The 14,027-nt window shown below is 39.8% G+C and overlaps 1 protein-coding gene across 2 annotated transcripts in view; it reads left to right on the top strand.

Annotated features, from left to right (window-relative positions):
* Positions 1-1,204: 1,204 nt before the first annotated feature.
* Positions 1,205-14,027, top strand: part of PAFAH1B1 (platelet activating factor acetylhydrolase 1b regulatory subunit 1) — a 70,068-nt gene continuing 57,245 nt past the window's right edge. The window contains exon 1 of one of the 2 annotated variants that reach the window (XM_004376143.2): positions 1,205-1,582. The gene's annotated coding sequence lies outside the window, so the exon portion shown is untranslated. The remainder of the gene's footprint in view (positions 1,583-14,027) is intronic. The other variant, XM_023731150.1, reaches the window with a different exon arrangement.

Genomic DNA, 14,027 nt, shown 5'->3' with positions numbered 1-14,027 from the left:
TCTCCTAATTCTCACAAAATTCTTACAAGTTAGTTATTTATTAGACCTATTTTATAGATAGAGAAACCAAAGTCAAAAAGAGGTATAGTAATTTACCCAAGGTCACACTCCAGGTAAGTGGCTGATGCAGGATTCACACCCAGTTGTCTCTCTGCTATTAACCCTGCTGCCTCTCAAACGCAGCACCTGTATGTATTTACCAACATAAAGGGCATCTACAAAAGGAAGTAATAAATTCAAAAAACATAAGCCTAAACCTATGTTTTAGGGAGTTTCCTTGGATATTACAAATTAATGATGAGATAATCACCCTAGATGCCTCTTATTAAGAAAATATCCCATGATTCAGAAACCCCAATCATTTAAATTTTAAATTAAGTATTTCTGTGTGGAATAAATTGACTACAAATTTGTCATCAATATTTCACCCCATAGTACAGCGCGCGCGCGCACACACACACACACACACACACACACACACACACACGATAAACTTCCAGGTCTTTCTTTGGGCTTCCATCAGTTTCGAGAGTTTGAGAAGTCTCTAATGTGTTTGTGTGACTAAGGAAAATAATAGCTGAATCACATCTAAAAGCGAATTCTCCCAATTAGAAGTCTGTAAAAACAATGAAGACAATTAGGCATCCATCTGCCTTTTAATCTTAACACCTCTTCCTCCCTAGCCAACCCAGTCTCACTCCCCCCACCCCCCCTTTTTTTTTTTTTCCTCAAATTGGGAAATAGACCCGGAGACGGGAGGTAGAAGGACCGACAGCCTAGGCCCGCCCTTCGTTTCTCCCGAGTCTAGCCGAGCCGGGAATACACGGTTGCTGTTGGCCGGGAGAAACAGAGAGAGCGCAGGATGCTGGCAAAAACAGGGCGGGGAGTGAGCAAAGCCAGAGTTTGTGAAGAGTCAGAACAGTCAGACGAGGGTTTAGGAAAAGGGATCCTTTTTCCAAGGTTACTGGGGCGTGAGAGCAAGGGAAGGAGCGCCTGGTAGGCAAACTCGGCGGCCCGACTCTGGGCGCCGCCAAGCCGCATCCGCCACGGTCACCAGCGCCCGCCAAGCGGAAGGCGGCGTGGCTCAGGGCCCAGCCATAGCCCAACCTGGCGCATGCGCCGCAGCCCCTCCTCTGCTCCCGGTCCCCTCCCCTCCCTCTTCCCGGCGGGTCTGGGGCGGCGGCGGCGGCGGCGCAGTGACGTCAGGGCGTTGGGGCAGCTCCTGTGACAGACGGAGCTGGAGCGGCGGGGCGGCGGCGGACTCCGGCGGCCGAGATAGCGAGTGAGCGAGCAGTGACCCGGGGGTCTAGACAGCAAGAAAGAGAAGGAGGGGAACGCTCGGGCGCGAGCCAGAGAAACCGCGAGCGCCGGGCTTGGGCTCGAGCCCCGGAACGGCAGAGGAGCCCGCCCGCTCCCCTCCCCTCCCCCTCCCCGGGACCGAGCCCAGCGCGCCATCCTCCCCCTCCCTCCTTCCCTCCCTCCCTCCTTCCTTTCTCCCTTCCCTCTCCCTCCCCCCTCCCCCGCCGGTGGATGGGAGTGAAGGACGGAAGAGGCCCTGCGGAGGCGGCAGTGCAGCGCTCCGGTAAGGCGGCGAGGGTCTGCGCCCTCCCCTCTGCCTTCTCCACCGCGCTCGGGCCGCTGCGGGCCGGGCCCGGCGGCCTGACGATGTGGCTGCGCCGGTCCCCTCCCTCCCATTCTCCCCTCCCCCTGCCGCCGCCTCCTCCTTCTTCTTCTCTTCTCGCTCTCAAAATGGCGGCCGCGACGGCCGTTGAGTGAGAGACACGGGAGGAGGGGGGACAGGCCGGGGAGGGCGCTGCCCTCGCTGCCCTCCTCTTCTGCCCGGGTTCTGGGGTACTGGGGCCGCCGGGACTCCACCCGCGGCCCTCCGCGAGAAAAGATCGCCCTCCTCCCCTGGTGACTTAGCAAGAAAAGTATTCTTGGGTTGGAAGGGCGTGGGGAGCAGGTCGCTTTCTGATCTTGGGAAAAAGGTTCGGCCCTTCTTCATTCCCGGCCGCGAAAGGCGAACGCCGCAGTCCCGACCCCGCCCGCGGTTGGCGGCTCGGGGACTAAGCTCAGCCCCGCGCCGCTTTGGCACCCACAGGGCCTTTCAGGCGTTTCGTCCCCCAGCTGTCCTTAGGATGGGGTTGACCTGAGGGGGATGGCCCACCCCTTTTCTGGCCCCCTCTGTGGTGGTCCAGCCTGGACCCCCACTAAGGAGGAGTGACCCGACCCAGCGAACAATCTGCAGTATTCATCCACCATCAGGCAGGATTTTCTTTCTGCCACCGGCTCCTCACACGGGAGTTGCCTTTTGACGTTGTAACGCTGAGCTTCTGGGCCCTCGTCCATCTCCCTTCATCTAATCTAATCTCCCTACACCTTTAGGAAACACAGTACCTGTATACCTTCTTGAGCCTCCCAGGTGAGAAAATGCGTTTGAGGTGGTAGGCAAATTTTAACTCTTAACTACCTCTCTAAACATAAACGTAGAGAGGAGGTTTTCAATATCTGAGATAGGAAAGAGCTAGGTGCCTCGGCTTTATTTGTTATTGTGCCTTTCTTCAGTGACTTAGCAAGAAACTCCTTGGAAGGAGGGTAGGAAATTTTCGTCTGGGGTTGGGGTTTGCGTCCAATTTATACAAATCCTTTGGTTAAGAAATCGTGCTTTTGAAGAGAAGGACCAGTTTTGTGGTCTTCTTCTCAACGGGCGATGTCATGCCAAGCCCTCCCCCCTCCCATTTCCTTAAGAGGCAATTGGGGGAGAATAAAGATACTGTTATTCTGACCTCTACTTTGGGTACACAGTTCTTGAGATTCATAACGTTTTAAAGGTTAAGCAAAAATAATTGCCATTTTTGATAATACCATTATTGTTGGAGGGTGAGTTGTTTTGTGTGAATTTCATTTTGAGGCTGGGGTGGAGGAGATAGTGCTTGGGCCTTTCATATCAGTAATAATGTCATCCCTTCCCTTTTGCCACAGTAGTGTCTGCTTAAATTTTTTTTTTTTTTTTTTTTTTACTGCAGTAGGGCTTGATTGCTGCAGGGTCCAATCTCTTATCAGGAAAATTTCCTGCTGGGTTATGGATAGCGATATAATGTTGGATATATATTAAGAGCTTTTACTTAACCTTTATTGAAAAAAAATTCTGGTTTGGTTCTAAGGCATTAGCTAGCTTTTAATCTCTGATTGATGCCATTTAGGACAGTTTTGCAAAATAATTGGCAGTTGCAAATTGCAGTTTTTATTAAAGCATAACAGTAATCTGTAGAGGGATTTTTTTTCATGTTCTATTACAAATGATCATTGTTTGGATTGTTCAGAAAGGAAGGGGATCTCCTGAAACAGATTTGAAGCTTGGTATATTGTTTTTAAAATCAGAGTAAGGAACTCAGTTTTTCACATAAAATATTTCTGCACATGTTGATTTTGATGGAGCAAGCTCTATTTTAGTAATGCCCCCACCTCCTTTTTAAAAAATTGGCTAATATTTGTGGATGCTGTGAACAGCCATTGAGACGAGAAGACTGGGTGGAGTAAGGGAGCAGAAGCTGTGAAATGCCAGATTGCCCTTTCAATAGCATTTTTCTCTTGCTTATGTTTTGTAATGTTATTTCATATTAATTGATGCTACAACAAAAGGGTTTCTCTGTAGTAAGTCTTAATCCTTGTGTTTAAAATTTCGCCCTTTTTTGCAAGGTGGGTATTGAATGATTCGGGTACAAAGCAGTGTCCCTGCTCTAAAGCAGACACTTATTGTCTGGTTATATATACACACTCTTGTTAAAATTTTATTGTTTTCAGTCAACGAAGTGCAAATTAATGCCAGAAATGTTTGGATAGAAATAATAATAGAAATATTTTGAAAATCTAATAAGGATGCTACCGATGTTTTCTTTAACTTTAGTTTGTATTAAAACAGTAAATATTTGTAATTTTTTAAATAATGAACATCAAAGATGAGAAAAGAGGATAAGATAATTTACATTAAAGGCTGTTTATTTAAACCTTTTTTCTTGGGTTGCCTTGAAAGGGGCCTTTTTGTAAGGTATTACCTACCGTTAAGAGAGGATAGGTCACTTTAATGTCTTGTATCAAGCACTCATGTGAAAGGACACCTTCAAAAAATTTCATATTCATGTGATAAATGTGATTGTGGTGAACATTTATGAATGTCAGTGTATATTTTTACATTTTCATAATTTTTCAATGTGATTAGAAAGTGGAAGGGCTCATATATGGTGAAGAATGAGAGAGGTTAGGAATGATAATTCAGTGTATTATGTATCTGACATGTTCCTATCACTGCTGTTTGTAGCTATAAAAGTGCACCTAAAAGTGATGATTTTTCAGTAGATTATTAGTTGATCAGGAGCTTAAGATAATGTGGCTTAAGTAAGAGAGCGTTAGTTCTAAGTGTGTGTGTGTTTCTGATTCTGTGGCAGAAGCTTTTTGCGTAATTTGGAGACCAATTTTAAAAATTTTTCATAATCTTACATGTATAAAACTTAATGAGATTGGAATGGATTTTAGTAGAGCTACTTGATACATATTTTTTCAGCTAAAATACCTGTTTATAAAAGGTTTGGAGCTGTTACTGGTAGGGAAAAATCAGTATCTCATGATTTGGGGTTTTCTAGCTAGAGCATCCATGTTTCATAGTGTATATTTTACATATATATTTTTTTAAATGTAAATGTTTCCCTCTTGGTTACATACTAAATAATAGATGGTGATATAGACTTTACTTTATGGCTTATTTTTTAAATGACTAGGAAAAATTAGGACCTTAATTCTTGTTTACATGTGATTTGTATTATTCACAACTTGTCATCTTAATAAATAAGCCATAGAAGCTACCAAAGTTGTTAACATTAAGTTGGAGATGTCGTAAAATATAGTAAAATCTTAGGGTAATGAGAGTGAATTTTCTTTTCTTACCATTGAGATCTAAAGCAGTGAGTTATGCATTCTTGCCAAAGGGACTTAACGAACGTTTGGTTGGCTTTAAATCTGGCTGGCCATGTCTACTTGTGGTCTTCAAACATACTTTTTACTTGCCTCTCAGTCTCTGTTTTGAAAATACTTTGTTGTGATAGATAACTTGTTTTTATATACTTTGGGAAGAGAGAAATAGTTAACTTTGAAGTGGAAATTCTCTGCCACTGTTTTATGTCTTCCACAGTACAACTGTAACTGTTTTTTATTTATGAAGTTGCTCTGTTTAAAATAAAACCAATGGGTATGCAATATGAGTTCTGAAAAGAAGAAAGCAGGCCTACAGTTGAAGATGCTTAGCTCTAGAGTGGATCCTAGTTGTTGAAGGCCAAACATTTGAGAAACCTGCACTTCATGATGAAGGATGCTTTATTATGTAAGCCAAATAGTTGACTGCAGTGAAGTCTTTTTGGATTGTTGTAGCTTTGTTGCTGGTTTGGTATGACACTTTGGCTAGTCATTTAAATTGAACCTTGGTTTAACTTCTGCTATGTTTATAATTTTTAACTTTGCTCTGGAGTTACAGATTTTAATTGATATTTGTGAAATACTTTACACTCGGTGGAAGCAGGCATCATAGGTACTTATTATTTTGATTTGTTTTCTCTTAAAAGATGATGGCTCTTGGTTGAAACTTATTTTTCCTAGTTAGAACTGATCTAAGCATTTGTCCAGGATGCTTCTGGAAAGATTCTCTTAAGGTATTGTCATTAAACATTTTCCTAACCCGTTGCCATCGAGTTGATTCCAACTCAGAGGCCCTATAGGACAGAGTAGAACTGCCCCATAGGGTTTCCAAGGAGTGGCTGGTGGATTCAGACTGCTGGCTGACTGGTTAGCAGCTGAGCTATTAACCACTGTACCACCAGGGCTCCAAACATTTCCCTAGAACTTTGCAAATATTGGTACTCATTTTTATGTGTTCTGGCAGTTACTTTTTGAGATAGATTGGTATTTTATGGATGGGTGAACTAAAATTTAGGGAATTTCTTTTCCTAAAGTCACGGGTTAGTGGCCAGAACAGGTAGGTATTTATAGCTACTGAACCACTTGGGTATTGCCTTGCATGATCAAACGTTCCTTTTTCTTTTGACAAATGGCTTTCTTTTGTAACTGTCTTGTTAATTTCTTTCTTGCATTTATTTCCCACATCATTTATTAACATATGGTCTTATGTTAACTATTGCTAACTATTGCACATGCATATGGGCTTAGGCATTTGAGTAGGGACTCCTAGAAAGTACCTATAAATGATATTAATAAGCAAATAAGTACTTGTTGAATTTGATTGAATGAAGGATTATGTGAAAGGAAATGTGCTATCCTAAAGTTCTTTGTAATAGTTTACTTCCAGTGGTCTCTCTGGAATAAAGATGAGAGGGAAGAGTGTTTAATACTTTCTGTACAGAAATTGTATGTTGTCCCAGAGAACAGAGTCACACTTTTTATTTAGTCATGTCAGGGCCACAAAATTATCAACTATAAGGAGTAGATTAACTCAACTGGAAAAATTACCTGTATGTTGTGATTATCTGCTTTTGAGGCTTTTATGTATAGACCAGATTTACTTACAGTTAACTGAGGCTATTAAGAAACATTCTGAGAGACTGTCCTTTGATAAGTGAAATTAAGAATCGGAAAATTTTAAAGGATTTAATGTTTGAAATCATTATAGAAATCTTTATGTTTATTAAGATTTTGTACTTTGTTGATTAAACTAATCCACTTGTAATCTACAGCAAAGACAATAAGTTTTATGATATTAGTGTTTTATATTCATAAGGCATATATTTTATGTGGTCGTCTTTCCATGTTTGTTTTTAACTTATCAAAAATATGCTGACTGTCAAAAGAAGGAAAAGAAGATAATCAGCTGTTTGATTATTTGGGGATTTTGTTGTTAATTTTTTTGTTAATTAAAATCGTTAACCAAAACCATATATGAATATGTTGGCTTCTAATCGTAATGCCACAATTCACTAGCTTTGTGCCTTAGACAAGAACCTCAGTTTCCTTATCTATAAATGGATAATGATAGTAGTACCTAACTCAGGATGGTTGTGACTATTGAATGATACTAAAAACCCAACCCGTTGGCAATTAAGTCGATGCATAGCTACCCTATAGGACAGACTAAAAATGCCCCATAGGGTTTCCAAGGGTGTGATCTTTACAGAGGCAGCCTACCACATCTTTCTCCCGCAGAGCGGCTGCTGGGTTGAAACTACTGACCTTTTGGTTAGCAGCTGAGCGCTTAACTGTTGTGCCACCGGGACTCCTATTGAATGATGAGAGGACTGTAAATTCCTCAGTAAATGTTTGTTATTATTGGAGACTCTTTTTTTAGGAAGATAATTAATTTATCCTACAGTTTAACCATATAAGTATGCAGTTAATAATATATTTTTGTTCTTACAGTTTTGAGTATATTTCTTAAAAGTTAGTACTAGGGATTCTTTCTCCTGTGGTATCCATTATGTGTATCTGAAACCAGGTGGCTTCAAAGCCTCTTAGTGGGCAAGAAGGCCTATGTAAATCATTGCCAAGTTGAAAAATTCTTTTTTTTTTGATACAAAATTACATTGCAACCAGATGTTTTATTTAAACTGCAAAGTACAATTTACATCTTTATTTTAACAATCAAAAATTGTTTAAAGTTTTAAATATTACTAGTTTAAGTAACCCAACATTTTCCCTGTTTTTTTTTAAATAAACTTTTTATTTTGAAATAATTTTAGATTTACAGAAAAGTTGTAAGATGCTGTAGACTTACCTTATATACCCTACACCCAGTTTTCCCCATTGTTAACATTGTACATTTATCATACATTTGTCGAAACATGGTACAATTGTCAAAGCTAAGAAATCAAATGTGGTACATTACTGTTAACTAAACTCTAGACTTTATTTGGTTTTCACTAGTTTTCCATTAACTGCCTCTCATCTGTTCCAGATCCAATCACGTTACCACATTGCATTTGATTGTCATGTCTCCCTAGTTTCCTCTGGTCTGTGACAGTTTCTCAGTTGTTCCTTTTTTTCCATGACCTTGACAGTCTTAAAGTACTGGCCAGGTATCCTCTAGAATGTACCCCAACCTGGGTTTGTCTTTTTTTTTTTTTTTTTTTTAATGATTTAGATTTGAGGTTTTTGAAAGAATACCACAGAGGTGGAGTACCATTATCATTATATCATATCGAGGATACATGATATCCATGTGACATCACTGATGATGTTAAAACATCAGCACTTAGTTAATGTAATATTTGCCAATTTTCTCTACTGTAAAGTTGTAATTTTTCATTTTCTTACTTTATTCTTTGGAAGCTAGTCACTAAGTCTAGCCTACCTGGAGGAAGGGGGGTGGGGAATAAGTTCTACCTCCTGGAGGGGAGAATATTTACATATATTATTTGTAATTCTTCTAAAAGGAAGACTAGTCTCCTCTCCCCCATTTATTAAAACAGTTTATATCTTTAATTGTCAGAAAAATTGTGTTTAGAATTTTAAATATTAATTTAAAAAACCTGAATTTTTCCTAGTTTGTTTTTAAAATAAAATGTTTTAATATATGTACCAGTTTGGAGAATAAAGATCAGAGAAAGCCTTTGAAGAAGCTACGTTTGAGTACATTATATATCCCTGTAGTAATTGAGAGTAAAACTCAATGTTGGCTATCCAGACTGATGTTGAGTTACATAGTTTATAAATACCTGTTGCCGACAAGTTGATTACAACTCATAGCGACCCAATAGGACAGAGTAGAACTGCCCTACAGGGTTTCCAAGAAGCAGCGGGTAGATTCGAACTAACAGCCTTTTGGTTAGCAGTGATAGCTCTTAACTGCTCCACCAAGGCTCCAGTTTCTAAAAAGAAGAGTTGAAGTTTAGAGGAGAAGAGCTCCATTATGGGACTTGTTTAGAGGGAGGCTACTGTGATCGGAAAAGCAAAGCTTAGTAAGGTATTTCATTCATTGGTTCTATGCTATTGATTGAATATACCTTGTTCTCCCCCACACACAATTTTTAAATAATACAGCAAAATATAAAATATTTTGACTGATTAGACTCCTATTTTAAAAAGAAAACTGGTAGATCTATGTCCTAAAAAAAAAAAGTATTCTACAGTAAGTACAATTTATAATTTGAGGGCAAGATAAATTCTTGAGAATTGCAGTTCTGTTTTTATACCTTGCCCCTTCCATTGTAACACTTTTGTATAGAGACGCTCATTGGGTTTCTCCTTTTTAAAAAATTATCGAATGCCATTACATATTTTTGTTTCTTTTCTAAATTTTCATCAGTTCTTTTCTTCCCCCAGCAAACATTTGTTTAGCTATGCAGTGAAACCTGTAACAGCCTTGCCTTTCTGGGTCTTGCAGGTTTTCTACCTTTGACAGGGTGCAGTCTTACCACTTTTTTATTGCTCATTTTAGTGGAAAATGTGAGTTTTCCTTCTCTGACAGGTTTCTACCTCAACACAGGTTCTGGCTTTTGCAGGTTTTCTGTATTGTGTACCAAGCATTGGGAATACAAACATGATTGTTACACCCTGCCCTCAAAGATTTTAAAGTTTGTAAACGCATATTTAGCATACAAGGTAGCATAAAAACCAACTAGTTGCCATTGAGTAGATTCTGACTCATGGCGACCCTGTGTGTATCAGCCCCTGTGTCTGTCAGCGTAGAACTGCGATCTATAGGATTTTCAATGGCTGGGTTTTTTTTTGGAGGTAAATTGCCAGGCCTTCTGAGGCACTTCTGGGTGGACTCGAACTGCCAACCTTTTGGTTAAGCATTAACTGCACCACCGACATGGTAGCCTAACAGTGCTATAATCAGAATATCTTGTTGAGGTCCCAGAGTTTTCAAGGAAGTCTTCACAAAGGTGTTGGTAGAAGATTTTTTTGAAGAAAGCTTGTCAGATTGTTTGGGATTAATGGAGAGGATATTCCAGGCAGAGGAAGTAATTTGTGCATAGTCTCAGAAGTGCAGCTAGGTAGGTTAGGGAATCCCTATGTAGATAGATATGGCTAGAGTAATGGGTGAGTGTGGAAGAGAGCGAACATAACCCTGTTATGGCCTGTAGACAGGTTTTTCCTAAGTGTGGTGCATGGACCATTTGCATCAGAATTATCTGTTAAAAATTCAGATTCCCAGGGCCCACGTTAGACTTAGGAGGCATTGGTGGTTTAGTAGTAGAATTTTTGCCTTCCATGTGGAAAACCTGGGTTTGGTTCCTGGCCAGCGCACCTCATGCGCAGCTACCACCCATTTGTCAGTGGAGGTTTGCGTGTTGCTGTGATGTAGAAAAGATGTCAGTGGAGCTTCCAGATTAAGAAGGCCTAGGAAGAAAGGCCTAGTGATCTACTTCTCAAAAATCAGCCTATGAAAACCCTGTGGATCACAGCAATCTCCAACGTTTTGTTCTGTTGTGCGTGGGGTCATCATGAGTTGGGCTTAGACTATCAATCAGAATTCCGTGAGGTGACACTTGGGAAATCTGTATTTTCAGTAAGCTCCCTAGTTGATTGAGCCATTGCTTTTGCCTAGTGAAGGATTTTAAGTTACAGTGACGTTAGATTTGCTTTTTGGAAAGGTACCTGTCAACATTGTGGAAGATGCATAGGGGTGGAGTGGGTAGAGGCAGATAAACCCATGCGGAAGATATTTAAATGACAGTTCTGGTTGAAAAAAATGAATTTGGTCACTATATATAAAATAAATGACCAGTTGGATTTGGGGAGTGAGGGAGGTGAGGAGTGAGGAAAATGAGGAAGTGTTTTCGTTTATTTTAGTTTGGACTATTGAATGAATGCGGGTGTTAGGAAGGGACAGTAATAGAGAAGGAGGTCCATGTTCGTGGAAGTTTTTTTAGTTATTATTGTTTGGGTGTTTTAATGGGATAACAATTAGGTGTACTGGAGACTTAAATTCTAAAATGTTTAGTCTTTTGGTCTTTCAGATCTCTAGCCTGTGTAATTGATAATAAAAAAAATTTATTATTGTTTACTGACCTTATGAGACATTAAAAAATTCATTGTTTCATCAAAATGTGTTCAGTGAGCTCTACTGTAGGAACTGTGCTGAGATGTACTAAAAGGTGCTCCAGACAGGGACAACAGTAGAATCATAAAGATTACCAAGTGGGAGAGGAGGGCATACATAACAAGTACAAGTATTACTGGAGTGTCAAATGTGAGCAAGGGCAGGGCTGAATTAGAAATGAGACTGGAAGTGTGCACAGGGGCCAGATACTAATCGAAGACCCTATAAACTGTGTCCAGGGAATATGAAGACAGTATAGTGGTTAAGAACACAGACTGGAGCTTAGATGTCTGGGTTCAACTTCCAGCTCTGCTGTTTACATAGCTGTGTTATATTGGGTTCAGTTATTTTAATTCTAATAGGTTATTGTGAGGAGTGAGTTTTTGTCAATCACTTAAAACAATGCCTAACATATATATAGTAGGTGCTACATAAATATTTGTTAAATAAATAAAAAATAGGGGGCCAGTAACGAATTGTTTTTAAGTAGAGTAGTGATATGGTCAGATATTATTTTAGATAGATAACCCCGTCAGTTGTGTAGAGGATAGATGTTAACAAGCCAATACTGGGTTTAGGAAAACTTCTTGAAATTAGTCCAGATGAACCAGTTGCTGGTGAGTCAATTCCTACTCATGGTAGCCCCTTGTGTGTCAGAGTAGAACTGTGCTCCATAGGGTTTTCAGTGGCTGATTTTTTTTGGACGTAGATCAGCACGCCTTTCTTCCAGTGCATCTCTGGGTGGACTGGAACCTCCAGCCTTTTGTTTTTCGCAACTGAGCATGTTAACCATGCGCACCACTCAGGGACTCTCCAGTCTAAATGAGACATGATAAAGGTGTGACGTATGGCCGTCGTGGTAAGGTTGGACAGAAGGAGAATGATTCAACAAGTATTGAGGAAAGGTAAATCTGGTAGGACAAGGTAATTGATTGGCTGTAGAAGAAGAAAGAGAAGAGTCACGGTTGACTTCTATATAAGGTATTCTGACGTTTTTAAAGCAAATATTCTTTTGAAGTACTTTGGATCTTAGATGTCTTCTGTGTTAGTGATATTTGATGCTTTGGGGTCAAGTTGTGATACTTTCATAAAAATGAGGACTATAGGCCTGAGATAGTTTTTAGTCTATAAATTTACAAGACTGCTATTTTTCTCAGTAACCCTCCCCCCCCCCCAAAAAAAAAACCCCACTGTCATCAAGTTGATTCCGACTCATAGCGACCCTGTAGGACAGAGTAGAACTGCCCTATAAGGGTTTCCAAGGAGCGCCGCCTGGTGGATTCCAACTGCCGACCTTTTGGTTAGCAGCTGTAGCTCTTATCCACTATGACACCAGGGTTTCCATTTTTCTCAGTAGGTAGACATAATTTCTCTTCAAGAACATACCATTATGCAGAAAACTCTTATTCAGCCCAAATCCAAAAAGCTTGAGTAATTATTATGTTGTTTTTTATATTGAGATTTGTGATTATAAAGATAGTACCATGGTAATACTATAAGACTTTGAAGTGACTGCTGAATCATTAAAGACAAATTAAAGTTTGTTAATTCTGTTGTATCCAATTTTTTTTTTACTGTTCATTCATAAATGATAAACTTTGATATCCAGAATATTTCATCAGCTGTTCATTCCTTGGATAAATTTTAGTTCCCTATTTCTAGATCGGAGCCCTGGTGACACAGTGGTTACGAGCTACGGCTGCTAACCAAAAGATTGGCAGTTCGAATCCACCAGTTGCTCCTTGGAAACTGGGGTAGTTCTCCTCTGTCCTGTAGGGTCACTATGGGTCAGAATCGACTCGATGCCAGTGGGTCTTTTTATTTCTACATTTAGCTTGTAAAAATATTTTCTCTTGCCATTCGATTTTATGAAACGGAAAAACTTAATTAAAATTGGATAGTTAGAACTTCTTAAATTTGTACATTAGTTTCTTAATAAAATGATTAAATGCATAGGAAATTCGTATCCTCATATATTATCTTTAATCTGGATCCTATATCGTTGTGGTGTACATTGTCCATTTCCATTTATATTCCTGTTACAGACTTTTCCAGATAGGTATTGAAAAATACAGAACACAGTTCATTGGCGGTTGGTCATGAAGTTTGTCTTTGTTCTTCTGTCTGGCTCTTTTTCATTCCTCTTTTTCCTTTGCTACCCAGATCCAATCTGTTGACAAGTTCTCTTGAATCTGCTTCTGTAATAGAGTTAGACTTTAGACTCCTTGAGGATAGGAGTATTCCTGGAACAAATCCATGCACTAGTGTTTGAATGAGTGCTTTTATCATACTACTCCCATTCCAAATGCTCCAAAACTGGTACATGGTATCTGTTACTTAGGCTATTGCAGGGACCATCACATCTCCTCACTAAAGACAGTTGTGAGACAAAATGATATTTGAACTGCATCTTGAAGAATTAATAATTGAAGTGGCTATGAGAGGTCATTTAGATAAAGGGAACAGCAGCATACACAAAAAGCATGAAAAACTACTATGTATATGTTGGTAAGTAGTTGGGTGGGGACATGGGTTATAGAGCACATATGTTATACGAGGCTGGGAAATATATGTAAGTCAGATTGATAGCGTTTATATATTCTGTATAGCTTGTAGGTGATTTGAAAATCATTAAACAATTTCAAGCAAAGGCAAGCATTATGCATGATCAGATCTGTATTTTAGATAGATTATTTTGGTGACGGAGGAAGTTGATTGAAATTTGGAGGTCACTTAGACTTTTTCAGGAAGGAATGATTAGTGCTTGAAATAAGATAGTGACAGTGAACATTGTTGACTGGAGAAAGGTTTAAGAGGTAGAATTATGAATGAATAGTGTGTTGGGCAGAGGGAAGTTTAGATGACAACTCAGATTTCTGGCTTGGATGACTGAGTGGATTTGAGAAACTGGGTGTTAGCCATAGTGGAGAGTAAGAGGAGGAGTTATGTAGGATATTACATAAAACAGAGAGATAAATTTTCC

Source organism: Trichechus manatus, unplaced genomic scaffold (genome assembly GCF_000243295.1).
Source record: "Trichechus manatus latirostris isolate Lorelei unplaced genomic scaffold, TriManLat1.0 scaffold00040, whole genome shotgun sequence".
Lineage (NCBI taxonomy): Eukaryota > Metazoa > Chordata > Mammalia > Sirenia > Trichechidae > Trichechus > Trichechus manatus.
Note: the sequence above shows the minus strand (reverse complement) of the source record. Positions and strands in the feature narration are given on the sequence as shown.